We start from the raw sequence: 22,483 nt of genomic DNA, 5'->3' as shown, positions 1-22,483 counted from the left end.
TCATTCTCCAAAATAACGATTTCGAACGTCAATTGCAGTTATTGTATGATATGCCGGAGGAAAAACGTAATAAAATTAGTACTTGTGAAACTTTGTTAAAAAGATTTTACAGGATTTGTGCACGATGGTCATTTATGAAGATATTTAATATCTCTGCACATTCAGCCACATATTCTTTAGGATATGTATTTATTAATACATGGATATATAAATATTAAAGATTTACATTCATTATGTAATATTAATATAAACATTTTCTATAATTTATTATACGTATCCTATTATTTTAATTTTAATGCAACCTAGTATAACAATTCTCTAAATTCATTATATATAATCTGTTGTTTAAATTTGAATGCAATCTATTATACCATTTTTTATTAAATAAATAGTCCATCAGAAGTTGTCCATTTTTCATTTCTAATTAAAAATTTTTATTTAGCTAAGAATTCTGCCAGTTCCTGCATGGATGGCAAACGAATCGTGCAATCGCATTAATATCGAGGAAAATTCACCTTAGGAATTCCTTTCAGGAAAGAAGGTCTATTGACCATATCGAGTCCGCCATTTGCCGTGTGTAACGCGTTCGCACAATGTCCCAATCGAGTCCAGTTGATCTGGTAGCCATGTTAGCTGGATGCTATTTTAGAGAGCGTAGACTATTTCCTTCCTTTGATCCCTTTTATCCCAGGAAAAAATGGTCCGGTTACAATGAACATTTCGCATTCCCGGCACGTGCCGACCTATTTTCGTTGATTAACAACGAGTCCCCTCGTGGATCTCCTTATAGCGTCGCAAGAATAGCGGATCAGCCACCGAGACCGCGTCTGTGTTCAACACAAATTAATGTACGAAGAACAGTAGTACCTTTGTTATCAGAACTAATTCACCTGTCCGAATATTTAAGGGAATAAGGACTTCTGTGACGTGTATATTGTCCTAGCTTAGTATGTGACCAAAAGTGGGCAAGTGAGTATCACTCGCAAGGTCTTGGCACGAAGTTGGGTCATTCTGTGTTAGAGCATCATCAATGTAAATATGTGTATGATTATGAAATTTGATATTCTTTAAAGAATTTCATTACTGTAGCAAATGCATGTATAACTCAGAAAAAAATGTTTGTAAAAGTAGTATTGTTCAAATAGTTCATAACAATACTACTTTTTATGTATTACTATATTGTTTATGTACTACTACTACATACTATTTATAGTTGATGTAGTTCAAAACATAATTTAGTTTATATTTTATTTTATGTTAATACCTATGTTCTAAAAATGTATGTTTCGAAAATATATTAATTTAAAATAACAACAATTTTTTTAAATATTAAGGGATGCAAGACTTTTAGTGACAAGGTGCTTCATGAATTAATAAGTTATTTTGCTAACATGGGTATATAAACGATTACGAAAATATATATTGTTTAAAAAAGTGTGCTATAACATAGTGCTATAATACAATGAACGTCCATACGAACAAAAAATTTCTCTTATGTTTGAAATGAAATTTTGAATAAAATTAGAGGTTTCAAAATGTTCACTGGCAAAGTATTCTTTATTCTACAAATAAGAAGATGCTTTGCCAATGTGAATATATCCACGATTTTTTTTAAAGTTTTCGTGAACTCTTTTTTTTTACTTTGAGTGCAATATCGTACTTAAACTTGGATCTCAATTTTCTATCCAGATCATCCTTTTCCCTCTCATCGCACTTTAATCTCGCATTATCTAAAATTTATCCTTGCCTTTCTCGTCTAACGCAGAGCTGAAAGGCGGTTTTGCATTCCACTGAAACCGAAACTCATTTCCGAGATAGATTCCGCGCTTGTGAGCAATAAAATAAGTTTCTTTCAATGTTCTGAATGCTGAATCAACAGAAGTGCTACGAAAAAAATAAAATAGTAATTATTAGAAAAATAAGCACTCTTCACAAAAATTGACCAAAAAACATCACCGTGGATATACAAACGCAGCTGTTGAAATAACTTTTTTTTATTACCGAAATAATTTCGGTTCAAATAGCGAACTGCAATATGTTTTTTTCAATTCACTGGGAGCTCTGAATCGATGCTTTATCAATTTAATAAAATATGGATTAATGTCAAATATCCAATCGTGTAAAACATTCGTAGTACAGTCCGATTAGAATCATCTTTCACGTTCGTTTCAAAGTTAATACAAATATCAGTATTATCTGAACTTGAAAACTTTACATGACATTTATTTATTTGATCATTTAAAAATCATTAACCAGCACTGCAAGATACTTTATAACATTATATCAATAACATTCATAACAATACATCTAATACCATCCCTAAAATAATTATCATAAATTTTAGATGAATATGACAACTAAACAATCACGATGTGTATACAGATATTTAGATTTGTTATTTTTTTCAATCGATTGATACTGATGTGTGTTAAATTGTCATTTAAATTATATTTCCTCTAGTAATTTTCTCCGTTGTCCTAAATGCAGTATCGTCAATAGTAGGTTTCAGCATGATCTGTATCAAGAGTTTGACGTTTCCAGGATCGATTACGCTTGGTGCCACGAGTTCGAATTGATCTCCATCGACTCTCGGGTGTCCAAACTCCGGAGTCATCTGTATTACTCCCACGAGGGAGTTTAATAATAATAGTTTCACGGTTATAATTCAAATTTTGTCTCTTAGGTCAAGGCAATAATGTTTGCGTGATAGTACAATTTGCGGTGCAAGAGTAGACTGTGAAATTTGGAATGATGCTTTACTTATTTCCCCCGACTGTTAATAATTGTTAGTAACTGTTAATAAACTTGGTTAATAAACATATTCGAATCATGTTCCCTCATATTGAGAAGTATATTTGTAGAATCATATTTAGTAACTTGCAGGATGCAATGTTAAAAAAATACTATGTCACACTTCGCCTTTCCACCGAACGCGATCTGCATTTTGTCGAACGCAGTTATTGGATTTAATCAAGAACCGCATTCACGACAATTAATGGATTCAACTACTGTGTAATAGAAACCAATATTTGCTGTGTAGCACGAATCAATGCCGAGTTAATTAAATTTTTTTAAATTAAAGATCCACGAACGACACGAATAAGTAACGCTCGATATTTAGTACATTGATCGTCCAGTTTAATTAAATTTTTCAAATCAAACATCCTAGATCTGAAGAATCAACAACCATTGTCCGGCTGCATCGATCAAACTTTAGCTGGAAGCAATGTTCTTCTGAACATAGTGTTCGAGAAACGTTTTCATTCATTATACAATCCCGGACAAAAGTATGAATTTCCCTCATTTTGGCTTCTCCAATATTCGTAGTTAAAATTATTCAATTGTTTCTTACACCGAATTTTTTAAAAATATGAAATAAATGTTTCCATATTATGTTTCCATGTTTCCATATATATTCATGTTTGCTTTATTTGTGTAGGTAATTCGTTTGTTTTGTTTTTTGTTTACTAAATTGAATAATTAATCATTGAAAAATTATTTTAGAGTTATTGCACAGGAAACTCGATTAGGTTAAAATACAATTTATTCGACATTTATTATTACATAAAATGAATTGTTTAGTATTAAAAAATAATGCAAGAGGTCACGTTTATTGCATAGGAAACCTAATTATGTTAAAAGCACAATTTACACAGCATTTATCATTCAAAGAAATTAATTATATAGTAGTATAAATTCTTCTAAAATTCACGTAAATTACAATATACAGAAGATATAATTATATTAAAAGCACACTTAAACGTATCATGGGATAAAATGGACTAATGGGATTAAATCAGACTCCAAAGAAATCATATAATGATTATGTAGGCTTACAGAGGGTTGATGCAGGTTTATAGAGAGTTAACTAGAATATAAAAGCCAAAAACGAGAAGTTAAGCTTTTGTTCAGCACTGTACGGAGGAAACGTCGAGGATCGAACGTCAATTGCATACTCTGTGTGCGCATAATACCGCAGCAACTATAACGCAAACAACGAGAAGACCATTCTACGTATGCTCGCAGCAGAAATGACATAACGGAGAGCCTTTCAAATGGAATTTTCTCAACCTCGTTGCACCTCTGATTGCTCTGCTCTTCCGCTATGAAAGCGTTGAACGCGTTTCTCCATCGACGATATTAACTGCGGCGAACTTTAATTAACGGAGCCCCAGCTAATTTTGCCGATTAGTGAAGAATGACTTTTCGTTCTCGATCCTTGTTGCGTGGAATTATTTAACAAAAGCCTCGAGAACGATCGCCCAGCGTCGGATAATGTAAAAAGTAAAAAGGGATTAACGCCTCGTGCTAAAATTACTCTGTTTCAAATGATGATTAATTGATTTGCGATACGCGACGGGACGGTTGTTAACGACGGAATTACAATTTGTACAACGAGATAATGGGAAAATATGGCCGAAGAGGGAATACATAAATTCTGAAATTTCATTAGTGAAATAATACGACGGATTTTCAAACAAATACCTTTGATTGCCGTCTGTTCTATCGATTTTTCCATTTTCCACTATCGCAATTGGATTGTTTTTCTTTTTGTTTTTTTTTTTTGTTTGTTTTATTTTCATCGAACTAATAGTATTCTCGTATTCGAACTTTCCGAGCTATTGTCAAACGACTGTGTGTATTTCCATGTTAGTGTTGTTTTTGAATTTGTTCTTTTAATTGATTTGCGACTGAACAACAGACCACCTGCGTAGACTTTAATGGCATTGAAGTGCTGCAGCCTCTGCGATCCAGAAACTAAGCAGTTTCTAGATATTCGACGGTCTAGCTTGCGAATAAATAATTCTATTTTCGTTCCATGTATTTTGAAAGTGAATGAAGAGAAAGCTTCTAAACTGTTGAAAAACTTGAAAAATTGATGAATTTTATGTCAGACTGTGAATTACACTAAAGATCACTAAAGGACAGAGATCATGTTGTGCTCGAGAAAACAGTTTTGCGAAACGTCGCCATTTTAAATAAAAGGTGTACACTTGAAAAAAGAAAAATATTTGTCCGATTCACGAATGATGCATATACATGCACTACGACAAACTATTCGAACATGCAGTGTCACTACAATTAATTTGTCAAAAGTCACGAACATTTTATGTTTCCAATTTTGTACCTCTGATTTTTCGTAATCACGTCATTGTCAAAAAATCGATCATGCAAAACGATTCCGCGTCGCGGTGACAATAAAAATGCCAAAAAAGAAACGAGCCAACCGTGAATCAAATACGCCGCAGATTTTTCCTGGAATTAACGGCAACGCGATTTCCTGTAGCCAGCCCGAGCAGTTCCGGTGTATTTTCCAATAATTACACGAACGCTGGGATTTTCCACAGTTTGTCATATTTCCGCGAACGAAAGAGTGAAACGATACGGCGTTAAGCACTAGCAGGAGACCGTAATTAATATTTTATTTCAGGAACACGTTAAGCGTGTACAAGGTGTTCCCAATTAGATTGTGCGCACGTAATTAATGATGACAAGATATTGAGCAACAACTGAGCGTTAATTAATACTAGAGAAAAGGAAACGTAGAATGAAATAGAAAATTGAATACATTTTGTTGTAGGCTTGAATAACAATTTCGATACTTTCTAATATTGCAATATACAAATGCGAAAAAAAAATTATTTGAAAAATAATTCGGAAACAATAGAAAAAGAATAGTCACCTAAATTTAGTCTGAGTAAAAGTCTTTTGTACGACCTAAGAAAAATTAAAGAATCTATTACACATGACAGAACACACCAAATATTATAAAGAATAAACGATTGTAAAAAGGTATATAGAAAAAATATTTTGCGTCTAATTAACAGTTTGATTAGCGACTTACAACCTTCTACTCAAGTTATTATCATAATAACATGTAAATACATTGAACTTCGATCATACTAAAATCAATTGTTCATTCAAATTATGCTTGAAATTTTATTTGACCATGATAATGTATATATTTATCATTGGACTTGTAAATTAACAATTAAAATAAACGTTTCATAGTTTCCCAACCCCCTTTTTCGAGGTCAAGCTTCGCAGATGAAAGTGTTCGTCGCATCAAAGTATCCCCTTGCCAGTTGTGCCGCGTTTTTCCAGCACACTCGACACGATGGCTGCGTGTAAAAGCATTCGAGACACATTCAACACTTGCGAGATACCGTGTATCGTTTTTACGCTCATTCGTTTCGCCATTTTAAATTATTTATCACGAATTACACCGCTGCGTCTTCTGGCGCGAAGAAAAATCCCTTGCACAGCCGTATCACCGGTCATAAAAAACACAACCTCTCAAGCTAGCAAAGCAATTAACCCCGCCAACTTTGCCCCAACCTTTATTCATTTTGCTCCCTTTATGCCAGCCATTGTCGTCGTAGGCTTAGTCTTACGTGGAGGAGGACCCATGATTTTTATTGTCCCCGAGAGTGGTGGTGGGACCATTTATGAATGGAGACTAATTGGGTAATTATTTCAAGAGATCCGTTCTGTGGCAAGCAAATGTTATTAGACTGTGGATTTTATATGTTTTTGGGATACGTTGATATCGAGGGTGTATTTCGAATTGATATATGGGGTGTGCGTATAAATTTTGTAGGTTCAAATGGTGGTAGAAAAAAATATAACAGGATTTCTGAACTCAGTGAGTTCTTTGATGTTGATATGACTGGTCAACCTGTATTCAAATAGATGAATAACAGATCGTAGTTGTTGATGTATCATTATTTTTACTTTCTTTGGAAATGTATAAATTTCATTTAGTTAATCTCTTAAGCTACAACCACGTGTGAGACTCGTGATCGGATATTCGAGTTAAAACAAAACTTAATTACAAAACTTATGCATACAACTAATATTAATATTTACATTTCAATATACGTTAACACTATCTACCGGAAGCCTATTTATAGGCTTTCCATTTTCACTGTTGACCTGTTGGAATTAATTAACTATATTATTGATTATCTAAAGCTTTTAATATATCTGACAGAATGCAGAAATCAACGTGAGTCTAGAACTTCCCAAAATTCTGAAAACAAAATTATTAATTAATTTAATACGAACGTAACGAAGGCCCAAAGCAATAATCAAATCGTCGATTTCGTCCTCCTTTGTCGGTAGTCGCCTTTTCGACGTCATATGTCCGTGAATGCTTCATATTCCATGAAAAAGACCACGACACATCATAGCAGAGGTATAATTGTAACGTAGAATCACCGCTGGTACAATTACCTTCGGATCAAATGCGGCTGCATTCGCATTTCAGCCTTTATTCAGACCCTTTCGAGTTACTGTGTTCAAGTATCGTTGGGTGGGTCGTTCAAAATGTAACTTCCTGTCGCAGAAGTTTCTCTTTTGTCCGTCGCATCGCATGCTCTGGACAGGACATCGATTGTTAATTAAACGCGAATCATTTGCGAAAACGGGACGCGCACAAAGGACTACCGTTAAATCCGGTTCTTTATTGCAAGATTAATTGCTTCGGGTGCATGGGAATCTCATCTCCCGCGTGACAGGGCGATTGCGAATGCTGGCCTACGTTAGTTTCGCGACGGTTTCGCTGTGAACGTGTGTCCTGCTCAAGACACTCGAGCTTTCCTTGTAGATCACTGGCCTACAAATAATAATTATAATAATAAGAACTTCGTAAAGAAGTTGTTTCGGAACCATGTTTCTACAATATTCTCATGTCATGTTTATTGGCAGACCACTCGACTCTTAATAATAGAGGAATTATTGAGAGAAATATTGAGAAGAAAACAATATATGCAGAGCTTACAGCAATTATAAAAATAATAGTTTAGTAAAGAAGTTGCTTTGGAATCACGTTTCCAGAACATTCTCATGTCACGTTCATTAACAGACAACTGTACTGAAGTTTTAATTAAAAACGGAGTTATTGAGAAAAATATGAGAGTTTCTACATGTTTCTACAACATTCTCTTCTTATTTTTATACAAGGGCTACTACACTTTGTACTGACTTAATACTGACTGCTCATTATAATATAATACAATGTTATTACATTTTTTAACATTATCTTGAAGTAAATAATACCTATGCACCTTCTGCTTGCAAACACTTCGACAATGCTAACGTTTGCGCCTCAACTAAGGAATCTCGTCCGCGAAGGATTAATCTTTCATGGAAATTAAATCCTCTCGATAACTCTCGTGCAGGCGATCGTTTGTAGCACGCTCCAGAAGTGAATGGTCGAAACGCGCGGATCGTTCTATATCACCGTTAATTTATGAAGGAAGAAAATATTCGAATTGGGTCAAGGAATCCAATGTCGCGTTCCGTTGTACGCGAATAAATAAAGCCGCTCGCGTTTACCTTCATTTCTTCTTGATTTCTTTCTGCTATTACTGTAAATGTAATTGCGATTTTCTTCTGAATGAGAAAGAAACTCCAGGAAACACGATCTGCCAACATTGTTGAATGTATTTTGTGGTAATGAAACTGTGAAAACTCGAGCTGTAAGGAAAAACTAATGAGATTTTTAATTTAAATGACCTTCGAAGGGCAATTATGCATCTATTTGCATGTTTTTTTTTTAATAAAACACCATGTTTCTCAGCAACTGATGAGGCAATATTTTATTTCCTATAAGAAAATATATTATGTTTGTGGGTGTCATATTAGAAATTTATTTTTCTAATATATATTTCATATTGAAATCGCTAAGTATAAAATGTGGGTGTCATATTAGAAAAATAAATTTCTAATATATAGAGCAGGGGTTAACAATTTTCTAGGAAAGTATAAAAGGAATTGACATATATCAATATTAGTATGCACGTGTATTTCAGTTAACTTTTCTTAGATGCAATATTATTACTTGCAGATAAATATTGTTTTCATTCTATTGTATTGTGAAGAATAAATTAATGGAATCAAAAATAATATGAATGATTCCTTTCTAATGTACTTATATAAATGTACTTTAATAAATTTATATATTTCTATATTATTTATTCCTTAAATTAATAAATACAAGTGGTACTTGTATGTAATTTATTTATTTCTATTTTTAGGCTAATGACACTTATAAGTTCCTACAGATCAAAGGCAAGTCTCGAATAGCCGAAAATGCCAGAAGTTTAGTTTCAAACTAAAAAATCAGAAGTGTGCGTGTGCTTTTGACGTTAAAGGAATTATAAGGCCCAGGACGGCACGTCTCCTGAAGCATAGAGCAATTAATCCTTTCATAACGAGATGAATGCGAATTTTACAACTTTCCATGTTGGTTGCATCCAGTGCCGTCTGTAAAACTCCAACGTTAATTAACTGAATCTTATTACCGAGCACTGAGAATGCTGCGAGCGTAAATTAGTTTAACGATAAATACTTTTATCACGCAAAACGTACACGTGTACATTCACTTTAATTTGTTATTATTTGCGTGCAGTGTAACTGGTCTGCGAGTTTCTTTGGCATCCATGGAAACCCTTGTTATATCAAAATATCACATAATATATTCAGACAAGAAGTAACTGGAATTCATGGTTATTTTAGTTTTTATACAAAATGAATTAAACATGATAAGTCTGACACGGATATTTATTAACTTAGTTCCTAGGCAAAATTTTGATTATTCTAAACTCTAAATGTAGATCAAATGTGTTTAAATTATGTATTCGTATCTTATTTTTTATTTCTAACTTGCAAAGTATTTCATTCATTGTAATAATTAAATGGAGTAAACGTTACATTGTGGTTATTAAAAATTAATAATATTTTCATTCATACTATGCAATGACATATTCAACAGGTACATCAAAGCATTACAAACATATCACAATTATCCCCTATAATAGTAATATCGCCCCTAACAATACTTCAAACAATAACAATAATTCAAACTCAATTTATGATTCTATATTAGTAATTAATTAATTATACTCCAGTTCACTCTATATACGAATACCTTTTCAGTTCTTAATTTAGTAATACTGCACCTAACCAGTATTATTAAATATTCAGAACTATCACAGTGATTTTGAATTAAATTTATCATTCTATTTTAACAATTAATTAAAATTAAGTTCACTTTATACACAAACGACTCCTGAACTCTCAATTTAATAATTTCATAAATATCTTAATTAAAAGTAGTCTTATCGTACTCTATTATGGTTTTTCCTTATAAAAAAATAATTATACACTTTGCATCTAACGAACCCCCGTGTTTCTTTGATTCTCAAATGCGTAGCTCCCGAAGATAGCTCAAAATCAAATAGTCTCTACTTCGAAACTGTCTACTGATAAAAAAACTGTGGAAAGAAACATTGTTTAATGTATGTAATTGTATCGTGTTTGAAATGGCAAAGCCACACATCCGAGTGTCGCGTCAAGCAGAGAGGGAATCGATACTCGATTGCATCGCTATCAAATGGCTCCGAGACGATTAGGAAAGCCATCGGCAGTGGTCAGTCAGTTATTCTGTGACACTATTGACGACGACATTAATCCATTCGAGTGAGCGTCATTAGCATGGCGGACTGGCGACTGAATTTTCACTGAGAATGCAATTAGGTACTTGTTTTCAAAACTTACTCGTTACATTTCGTGCCGAAACAATTTTACTCCAATATATCATTTTGCTTCGCTGACGACGGAACTTTCACACGCAGTACGTTAAAACTCTAACAAGCGACAATTTTGGAGGAGGGGGGGCGAGGGAGGGAGAATGTAATAAACTGCAAAAACTGCAGTCGGCACTTTGTCGAATTTTTTTCGTAGGTTCATTATTCGACGGGAAACAGTGTAATAAAAGAGGATCTGGAGGATCGTAACAGTCTTTAAAAAAATGACAATAAAATATAAATCATAGATAATTTACTAATCGGTTGCTCATTTCAAATTAAATTTATAATACCAGGAGAGCAGTGATTATTTCTTTTTTGTGCATATTTTCAAGTGAAACGAGTTCTAGAAAACGTGTACATGTACATTTTCCTGTTTCATCGTTTATTACTATATACAACTAGAAAGTTTCTTCAAGTGGAAGAAGTAAACACAAAAATATAAGAAAAATTAATAATGATTTATATATGTGTATCGTAGCTTGTAGATTTAGGACTATATTTCTAATCACGTCCGAGGCAGAAAGAGAAGAAAAGAGAAGTAATCTAAACCAGAACTCGCGATTCTTGTCACGTATCTAACGGAAGAAGTTCCAAGAAGTAAGTAGCACTTTCGTTAATCGATAGAGACATTTTTTTCTCATCAAGAAGATCCAGTGCGATATTCGTGAAAAGTATAATTTTACTCGTCTTCATAAATAATACAAACATTACACGTCATTCACGTGTTATTCTTCTAAAAATAAATGAACTCTACAGTTGGCACATTTTAGTTTGACAAAGAAAGTTCAAAGAGAGTTCTATTACATTAATTACATTAATTGTTCAACAGAAATATGTCAACTCACAATAACTAAATATTACTATGATTTACCATAAGAAAATAACTGTAAAGCTGAACGATGTGTTTGTATCGTATTCAAATCAATTTTTGTCGAAGTACATAATGCATTTAAATAAAAATCTTTGCTAGATAATTAATTTCACTTCATTTGTATAGATTTATGAGTTGAAAAATATACTCTTGAATAGAATTAGGATTATTTACTCCTACCAAGAAGAAATAATTGTCATCAAATGATACTAAAATTCGACATACTCTGATTAATTTACTGAAACTAGTATCACTTACAACTACTTTAGTCATAGTTTTGTGGATAAACTTTGCAAAACAGGAAAAAGGTTTTTAGTATCATGAAATTAGTTAAGATTTATTCACAAACACATCTACCCTCAAACAATCGTATCTCAGTCACTCTGATATAACCATGCATTCCTCGAATTCTAATTTCTACACATACCTCAGTCTCACTCCTTTACTATTTTAAAAGCAGGCAAAAGGTTTTTGGTATCATTCAATTATTCATGTTTCACCCACAAACTCACTTACACTCAACAATCACAAATCTGTCACTTCGATATGGATTCTTCCGAGTTCTCATTTCTAAACATATGTCACGTTATGTCAGTCACACTCCGCTCTCGAAAAACTTCCCAAAGCCCCACAATTATATTCCCCTCTTGTTTCAGAAGTAACTCAAACTCACTCAGTTCCGCACAGCCCTTCCCCTCGAAATCGGTCTACGCTCGTGCGACGAGAAACTGGAGTTTATTAAGACGTTACACTTCCAGAAATATCACCCTCGAGACACGATCCCTCTGACTCGATTTCACTTCGAAAAAGTTCGGCCGACGCGCGACGTTTCAGGACAAATTCCCGACCAAACCGTTTTATTTAAGGTGAACAGAGGCGACAGTCGTTAAAGCGTCCAATTCTTGGGGGAACGGTTGTCACGGAAATTCGGCGATAGTACGGTGAGACGTTTGTCGCGAAATAATCAGTTCAGTTAACGACACGTCAAGGTTAGATTAATGGCGAAACATTGTTCAAACTTGAACTGGAATTACGAGTTTCTTCGTTACTGTGTAAAAGTTTCTTTCTACGTGTTGCAGAAAGCTAATGAAGTCCACGACGAAGTGAACTACGGATTAAGAGAAAAATTCAGAGGTGGTGGTTTCTTTTAATCTGACCTTAGCCTAGGATCAGCCTAGGATCTAGGACCTAGGTTTCTAGATTAGGTGTAAATCATTTTGGTTACTTTAATCTTCAATGTCTGAGTAATTTAATTGTAACTATCTTGAACACGTACAAATATTTATGTTACATTGAAAATTAAAGGAACAAGGAATGTTGATATTATTTGGTATTAGTGTGAAATAACATGATACGGATACAAATTTCAAATGAATTCTAACTTGATTGGTGAAAAAAATTTGCTGTTTTATGTAGCATTTATATAGTTCTATTTATCGTAAGTAACCTAATAGAATAGAAGGAATATACAATTTAGGCCTCATGAAAATATTCAAAAAAATGACTCGAATGATCATTGAAGTCAAACTTGTTATAAATCCTATGTTGACAATTAATGAAGATACTTATTTCATCGAGTGGTAAGGTAAATTCATTTTTCCTATGAAATTCTATGACAAGGCAACTGCAGGCATGTATTCTAGCCAACGGTGACAGTTTCGAGCAGTTTATATAAAGGTGAGCAGCTGCATATTACCGGAGTTTACAAATGGCTAAAACTTGGGAGCAAGTTCAAATAGGACGCATGTTTATGTAAACTTTTTTCCATTGATTTTGTGTCCCAGTACATCGCTGAAGTAGGTCTCATATGTTACCATATGCATACAGTATCAATTCTGCTTGTCATACTACAGTATTGGGCACACTGGTAATTAATTTTCAACTCTCTACTGTATGAACTTTATTTTATGCGTCCAAACAGTAATTATTTATACTTCATTAGTTCCCATTGATATCAATTTAACCTTCGTTTTTGTATCCCTTAAATTCAATTTTACATATTTCTTATTTCACATGACTGTTTTTCTTTTCTTCTTTGTATAATAATGTAATTTGTCAATTCTATTATGAAACACTCGTTATTATATTTATTTGTAGAATATCGATATATAAAATATTTATATTTTCACCGCAAAGAATAATTATATAAATAATTATAAATATCTATCTGATCTTTCGTTCATTTTTCGAAGTTATTCAAGAACGTAGTTTTCTAATTTTTGTTTGCAGTGATAATAGAAAATTATATAAATATCTACATAAATTTTAAATACATATTCTATACAGTGTATTCAATAACAATGAGACAAAGTATTTGATTTTCCATCCTTGTGGAGCTTATTAATTATGCGAGTATTCAATTCTGCCATTACATCAAATAATATAATTTATCACATCACACCCCTTTGCAACAAAATATATTAAATGCATGAATGGCAGTCAATGCTCAACCAGACGAGTTTGCTTTGCGTTCTGCGGTCGGGACACGTGGTTCAATTGATAATACGAACGTACAGCTACCATTCAGTGGTTTACGACTGACTATGAAGCTGATATTTGATATGTGACTTAAAAACATGATTTTAATCGTTGATCAAATATTCCATATAATCTAACCCTTTGCTATATCAATTTTATTTTAACTTCGGAAATAATTATTATTGAATTTCTCATTTGGTACATTATATAATAAAAAGATATAGCCTGCAATTAATGAAAAAGGGTTGGTCTTGCGTGATATTTTATTACAAATTCAAGGTTGATTGTCCTGGAGTCCCAATGGGACACGTGCGAGATTAGAAGATTTGAAATTACTTTCAGAATTAGTTGCATTTAAATGACGTCTCCCATGAAAACGGTCGAGATGACTCAAAAAAGTGACGCTTTGCTCGTCACAGATCGGCAAAACCTCACGATTAAAATTAAGTGAAGGTCGTGAAGGATCGTGAAAAGTTCCAGCAAGTCGAGAAGCAAAAATTCTATTAAGGTTCGAGTCAGACCCAAGTTGAACACTGGAAGATCGTTTATGTTCTGCTTTCCATTGGGATAGGGTTCGTCCACTGGTGTTGTTGGCGTAGACTTCGCCAATAATATAGAACTCAAGAGCAAAACTCCTTGCAATTGCTCGTGACTAGAGTTTTACGGGGACTCCAAGTACTAGCCTCGGTGAAATGCAAAAATGGAAAGGGCTTGTCTTTCCGTTCTGTTTCTAGTTCGGCTTATGATGGGTTCGGTAAAATAAGAACTCCAGTGGTACAGGTACAAATTATCATGTTATTTAGCGCCCGTTCGTCGTTATACGAACCCATCACCGTCGGGTGAGGTCAGGTTCAACTCTCAGGCACAACTACTGACGCAGGGAATAAATAAAAATATTAATGCTTTCCATTGGGATTCTGAACTCTCTGGGATCTCTGTGTCCAATGCGACGGCACACAGAGGGTCATTTTACATAATTAGGAATATTATACCTAATATTCAAATTAGTAAATTTCGTTGAAAACAGAAAAATTGTTTGTCTACAAACTGGTGAATGAGTCGTATGACGACTATTTTACAGAATTCGTCCTCTATTAAAATATTTAAGAAAACATGATAAAATGTTCTATAAACGTGTAGAAGTAAGGCAACAGATATTTTAAAGAAGATCAATTTGTTTTCAGGTAAAAAGAAATTACCAAATATAATTTTCCTTTCGGTCCCTCACCGTAAAGTCACCCCTCATACATCACAGGTGTACAATATTCAGTCTACCCCCTGTATAGGAGTGTCTCTGAAAAGTAGTCGACCCTGAGAGATTCTTGTAATAAAAAAACATTTGTTTTGTTTTCATACAGACTTTCTGCGTCAAACGCGAAGCCACCACGAATCCAGGCGACTGCCAACAATTTGGCAACCCGCGGGAACCAATTCACGAACTTTCCAGCCAAATGGGAATTTTATCGTGAAAGAAACAAAAGAACATTTCCTGCTAGCCGTAATTCACGAAGTCGCGAAACCAACGGACAGGAAAGCTTCACCCTCCGACACGAATCGAAGACGAAGATCTGTTTCTTTGGCGTTCGACTTTTCCTATGACGCTTCCTCTTCGTGAAGAAGACACATTATTCTTACAGTGACACGGCTCAAAACACATCAATTTTCAGTTGGGTAAACATTCTATTAATCATTAAGAGTGAACTAACAAGTGATACAAGACGATCACTTTTAAAGTTTCAAAGGAAATCATGCCACCATGTATAAGAACGACACATTGTTAGACTGTGGATGATTATCCAAATTTATTCAGGCGAAGAAGTGAGATTTATATGAAAGTATATCTTTTCTTCTAGACACTGTAACATTTATGCGTTTCATATTATGTTGATTATTTATGTATTTTTGCATTCATGCATATCCTCATTTTCACTTGCCATGAATGCATGAACATTTTATATATTGTTATTTGTTATCTAAATTGCACAGTGAATACGTTAATCCATTCACTGGCAAGTACGAGATTACAGAACTCCATTCACATTATTTTCCAATCACCTACGTTGACTTTTATCCATATACGGATACATACGTCCAAATTACTTCGAACTAATAGATATGAACGTGATCAAAAAGTCTTGCAAAGTAAACGATAACAAAAACAATGCAGCAAACAATGCAGGGCAGTTTTTTCAATCCTTCGTAAACCTATTGTTAATATATTTTAAAGTTCCAAACGAAATTATGCCACCCTGTATAAAAATGAAACATTGTCAAACTATTTATGCAGATTTATGTATATATTTATAGAGAATTTTAGCTGAAGAATTGAGATTTAAATAAACGTATGTCTTCTCTTCTAACCAGTGTAACATTAATGCATTTCAATGTTGGTATTTTTGCATTCATGCACATCCTTCAAAGTTCTTTTCTAAGATGCACACTCCTCCTAAACAATGCAGTAGATAAAACATCAAAATAAAAGCGAGACCGTCAGTCCCCTTTTTATTGACTCTCTCACCTCGTTGTACGTCGAATAAAAAGTGACTAAAGGTAGCACGGTAAAAAGTGAGCGCGGTTGTTCCAACCAAATGTTAAAAAAGACACAAGTCCTTCCAGCGCGAAAAGCACGGTTTATATTTCACGACTCTACCAGTGTCAAACAATAATAATTTCCAGCGCGTAAAAGGGAAAAGTCCAAACCTGTCATCAATGGGATTGTCACTCGCAAACTATCGGACACGTACGTTCCATCCGAGGACCAATCGGGGCAGCGATCGTCGAACGTTCCTTATTTCTCGCCTAGCCGATGGAAACTCCACTGGAACTTCACTGGGAATTTCAACGTCGCGCGACGCGAAACACAAGAAACGAACGTCGTGGCCAGGTACGCGACACTCGCGGTTAAAAGAAGCGGCACCTTCGGACGCGGGTGGCCAGTCGCGAAACGCGAACCAAACCCAACTGAAGTGCGATGTTTCCGTACCCGCGACCGCGCCTCCGCCAACCCCCTCCGCGCCCGATTAAAACCACTCGCGCACGCGTTTCGCTTCTGGAACTCGGCTACGGGGTTGCTCTACTCGTTTCTTCTCGGTTACCAGCGTCCTCGACGGACGCGCTTTGGGATAGAGGCGAATTTTTGGCAATACGAAAGGGAAAGCCCCCGCCTCCCCCCTTCTCCATCGCCGAATCCGCGCAGAGTCGTGGGAAGATTCGTGATTTATGGGGGGTTGCGTCGCGTGTCTCTGCTCGTTTCATTTCCTGAAGATCCAGACGGATTTCCGGAACGACTACCGGGGAAGGTGCGCGACGGGATCGGGTTACGAAACAGAGGTTCGTTGAATTTGAATTATCCACGCTGCGCGTGTCCTTTTTCGTGCTTTGTTGTTTTTTGGAGGGGTAGGTGTTCGAAGTGGAGAGATGTGGAGGCAATGGTGGCGTGGATAAACGTAAATCCTGTAACGTTTATCATGTCAATGTTTCTGATGAGGAGAGTGTAGAATGCAGACGATTCATGTAGGTACAGTTTAGACATATACAATAGGTACAATGGAGTTGGATCTTTTACCTTGAATACGTTTAACAACATCGCTTAATACATTGTCTGGGAGATTATCATGTCAATGGTTCTGGTGCGGAGTGTACAAAGTACGTATGTATGTATATATGTATTTATGTATTGGGTTGTCCAGGAAGTTCGTGGCTATTTTTAAGAAAAATTCAAAAGCACATTTGAATTCTGATGTATATTTATTGAATTATATTGGTACCATTTTGTTCCAGAACCTTTCCACCTTTTAAAGGATGTATACATGTTTTCAACCATTCCGATATATTCAGATCTAAACCACCAAAAATCGACATGGACTTTCCAGACAACCCAATAAATAGGAGTCAATACCTGTCATAATAGGTAGGGTGCGAAATACAAGTAAAAAGCAAGAACGATTATTAGCCCAAACGCAAGAACCACGTCTGAAAGACATCTTGAAATTTTCTCCATTAATTAGATAAATGAGTTCACATTCCCATTCCTCTTTAAAATTTTTAAAAATGTTCATGGCATGAAAATGAGGTATTTATGTAAAAAAATTTTTTAAAAATGATTAAACATTTTTAGAAGTTAAACTGAAATTATTATAACTAAACTCTTTTATGTCTTCATTCTTTCTATGACCTCGAAAATCATTCACAGATGTTTAGAGATAGCATAAGAATGAATATCAAAATAAATCCTCAACGCGTAGCTATAATTTTCGTCTTCGTGATAAATTTTGGAATGGGCGATACCGTGGAAAATGTACAAATGCAATGATCTGGAAGACTTCACGTATCCACGAACTACACGACATAGCCCGCAGCATATCACTAGAGGAGCTGGAACTTTTCCGACATACGTCAAGGAAATCGTCCGACAAGCTGCTCGTGATGCGATGATCCTTAAATCCTATATCTACTATATTTTAGAGCAGTGGTTCTTGACTTCGAACAATACCAACAGATACACCACATACTATAATAATTATATCATACATTAGTATTTTTATCTTTAAAGTTGTATTTCGATGACATTAGATTCGTTTCAGGGGTATGAATTTAGTTTCATACGATTAAATAGACAACACCCATATTAAATACTAAATAATTTATAATAATTGTATCATATATTTAAATTTTGTATGTAAAGTTACATGGCATTGTGGATTTCAAACAAATTAGTAGTTTTCATTCCAATGATATAAATGTAATTTGACGCAATTAAAGAACCAACAGTCATACGGTTAACATTATTTCATATTTTTTTGTATATAATTATATAATACTTAATTTCAATGGTACAATTTTAAATCAATATTTTTGTTTTATCTTTGACCAATGGAGCACTTTTTCGAGTTAAGAAAATTATGGGAAGACTACTAGTTCATATAATTTAAAAATTTCCTTTAACTAAAAATTACATTGCACGACGAAGTAGCATTTAATCTTCCATATTTACAGTCAACTACAACAGCAAATTTTATTTCCAATACAGCAAACACCAACTAGGAAGCTTCAAGGATTTCGTTGATTTCAATGTGAAACTTCGGAAACACATCTTGGGAGGAAGTACTTGGACCTGGATCGAATTTCGAGTTAGAGTAGAGATCTCGAATTTGCGTCATTAGCACACTGTGCAATTTCCGAATTACGAGTATCCGTATCATTGTACGACTGAGTTTTCGGTTTCCACTTATTGTTAGTATAAAATAAAAGATCACGAAGACAAGCCCAAACTTGTCACTTTCACTCTAAGGGAGAGGCCAGCCCCTGCAGGACTATTAAACAATTAAACAATAAAAATATACTACAAACTAAAATTATTAGGAATTATTAGGAATTTGGTAGGGCAAGGAGTTAATCTTTAAATTATCTGTCAAACTAAGCCATGAATCATCCATCTGATTTAAAAAAAATTAATCAAGAAACACCCACGAACAATTTCACATATTAAAAGAACAATATCGACCACTGACAAAATACTTACGCCCCATTAATAACATTATGTTACACCAAATTTCCAAATGTTTTCAGAAAAAATGTCAATTCATAAAGAGGAGACCATAAAAGTAGAAATTTAATATAGAGTGACGCCACGCAATACCATTTGATTGATTTATACATTCCTCGTCGCATCCCCTTCAAACTAAACCGTGTATCATATCAATATATAAAAAATCGCGTCTAAATTGTTCAAAATATCCTGCGGCGTTCGTCGAAATTTCCGCGTGAATGAAAAATAACCTGTCAGCAGCAAACGCGAATTTTCTGAACAATATTAGCTAGTGGAATATAAAGAATGCGAAGCGGAATGTGACAAAGCGAAAGAAAAAGTACAGCAGATTAGCCTGCCGAGGAAGCACAAAGAGGTGGCTCGAGGGGTGGGAGGAAGGTTAAATTGTGAAGACATAACGAGCGAGGTATACAAGCACGTCAAGCTCGGCGTTCAAAGAGGAGAATGAGGAAACACGAAAATATTCTTAAGACTACTAAATCGCTCGGGAGATAATGCGCCGAGCAATTCGTGTTTCCATCCCTCGTTCACGGGTTAATTGAAAGTAAATGCAGCAATACATAATAAGTGTTTGACAAGATTAACGAGAGAGAGAGAAGTCATTATTACTGAACTAAATTAATCTGATATTGACACGTATATTTAAAAAGATAATTATACGTAATTTATTGTCATCTTATGGGCTTCGTGTGAGAAAAATAGAGTCCTCTGTTTTACTGCAATGTGGCATAGTGGTATTAATTAGGTACTGACGTGTGAATATTTGGCATTGACTTGTAAAAATATGACAGATTAGTTCCTTTTACAATACCTTTTTTATATGCAGCACACAATTGTATTAAATGAGACAATTGAAACTATTATGAAAATAAAAATACACATGACCTAATTGGTTTTCGTATCCCCGTGTTAATGATTGGCAAGAATTGTGACAGAATTAGAGAAACTCATGTCAATAATAAGATATTAATTGCATTTATCAAAATCATTTAATCTAGATCATCAAATTGAGATTTCATTATTCAGTAAATTTTGGAATTACATTACGTAGTGCAAGAATGTAACTTTAATTCTGATCAATTCATTTTTCATATGACTTTTTCGTACGTTCATTGTTTATACTGTCGCCTATCTCAAGCATAAAGGAAAAATTGATAAAACGTTCAATAAACGAGTAGAAATTATATCACAGATATTTTTAAGAAAATTGATTTCTTTCCTGGCAAAAAGAATTCCCAAAGATAATCTTCCCTTCTGCCTTTCACCGTGGTGTTTCCTCTCGTCGCAACGTACATTATATATAGACAAGCATTATTTAGTTTAATCCCTGTATACGAGAGCCCTTGGAAGGTAATTCAAAGTAAATACAATAATAATTAACCAGACGGATGATATAATAGTTTTCAAATACTGTAAATTCTCTTTGCGGCAGGCCAGTCCACCCAAAATACTGTGCAAATTTGAATGGGGACGCGTTTGACAAGATAAACGAGAGGGAAAACTCGGTTAAATATTAATATTGAATCCCTCGTTAGGTTAGTGGTTGAAATCCCGATCTCTATACGCAAGAAGATGATGTGGTTCTACGATAAGTTTGTTGAAGCTAGAGGAAATTTAATCGACCTTTCGGCACAGCTGGACATCCTGGCTTATTCTACTGAAGTATATATACATATTTGAACGTCCATGAGTACATCCTCTCGTGAAGGTATAATGTCCTGTTTAAGTTGGGAAGAAACTGGTACGAATCTCTATTCTGTTTGAAAGGATTACATCCTTGAAAGTAATTCTTATTTTATTCGATAAACAGTGGTTAGATTTTCTCTGTATGGATTCGATGAAGGGAATGGAAAATTATTTATCACTGTTAATGTAAACACATTCTTCAGTGATTTTTAATTAAGTTATGCCGATAATGACACATACTTATATCTTGTCTTTGTATTGGAAGTATATTTATTTTTATTTGTTACATAGTTTTCAATTTCTACATTCAATATTTTGAGACTATAGAAGAGTGTTAATTGAGGTTACATAGACATTCGTATTAAATACACTGTATACAGGGCGAGACAGCTAAGCTGCGAGGAACATAATTTTTCAATTTCTCCACTAAATATCTTGATACTATATAATGGCATTATTTAAGGTTAGATATTAATACTATATTCATAATATACCTTTTAAGATTATGGAAATACATTTTTCTATTAACAGTCATTAAACACGATTGTTCCAATCCTCGACACTTGATACTCTCAATTATGCTCTGTACCAGAGGCTTATATCTGATGGAATAGATACGGCAATTAACTTTTAGTTACACTTTGTAAATTTCGATGAGAATAGTGAGGAGGCAACGAAGATATCGTTTAAAAACGTAACGAAGGTTCAACGAAACGTGGCTTGCATGGAACAAAATGCGATACTGAGAACACATATTCCTTATCCCAGTGAAAGGATGAAGGAAAATATAAGGGTTATTTGATATCTCTTGATCGTAAAATCCCAGCAGAGAGTAGAGAAACCATACATTATTATGATATTTGCCAAAGGAAACCGTACAACTTCATTCAGACGATTGTTAGAATAAATATCAGGCTATAACTAGTTTACAGATAAAAAATTCTCGTATTGAAAAATATATTTGGATACGTATTGTAGAGTAAAACATTAATAAATTCTTTAGAATTGTTGAGGAACAAATAATAATATATAGCATAGAATTAATATCAAACTGAAACTAATTTTCAGATGAAAACTTGTAAACTTTATTATAAAATAGTTCTGATGCGACGCATTTTACAGTATGTTAAATTTATCGAACTTCTCTCAATCTTTAATGGAGTATATGTATAATACACACCATAAAAGAAATGTTAGACTGGAACTAATTTTCAGATAAAAAATTCTGTATAATATAATATATATTTTGGTTCAATGTAATGTAAAGAATGAAAAATTCTTAAAATCTTCCCAATTGTTAAAAAG

At 34.2% G+C, this 22,483-nt stretch overlaps 1 protein-coding gene across 1 annotated transcript in view; it reads right to left on the bottom strand.

Annotated features, from left to right (window-relative positions):
• Nucleotides 1-16,887, bottom strand: part of LOC128894518 (glutamate receptor ionotropic, NMDA 2B) — a 351,645-nt gene extending 334,758 nt beyond the window's left edge. The window contains exon 1 of the mRNA XM_054156300.1: nt 16,645-16,887. The gene's annotated coding sequence lies outside the window, so the exon portion shown is untranslated. The remainder of the gene's footprint in view (nt 1-16,644) is intronic.
• Between the last annotated feature and the right edge of the window lie 5,596 nt (nt 16,888-22,483).

This window comes from Hylaeus anthracinus, unplaced genomic scaffold, assembly GCF_026225885.1.
Source record: "Hylaeus anthracinus isolate JK02 unplaced genomic scaffold, UHH_iyHylAnth1.0_haploid 4, whole genome shotgun sequence".
Lineage (NCBI taxonomy): Eukaryota > Metazoa > Arthropoda > Insecta > Hymenoptera > Colletidae > Hylaeus > Hylaeus anthracinus.
Note: the sequence above shows the minus strand (reverse complement) of the source record. Positions and strands in the feature narration are given on the sequence as shown.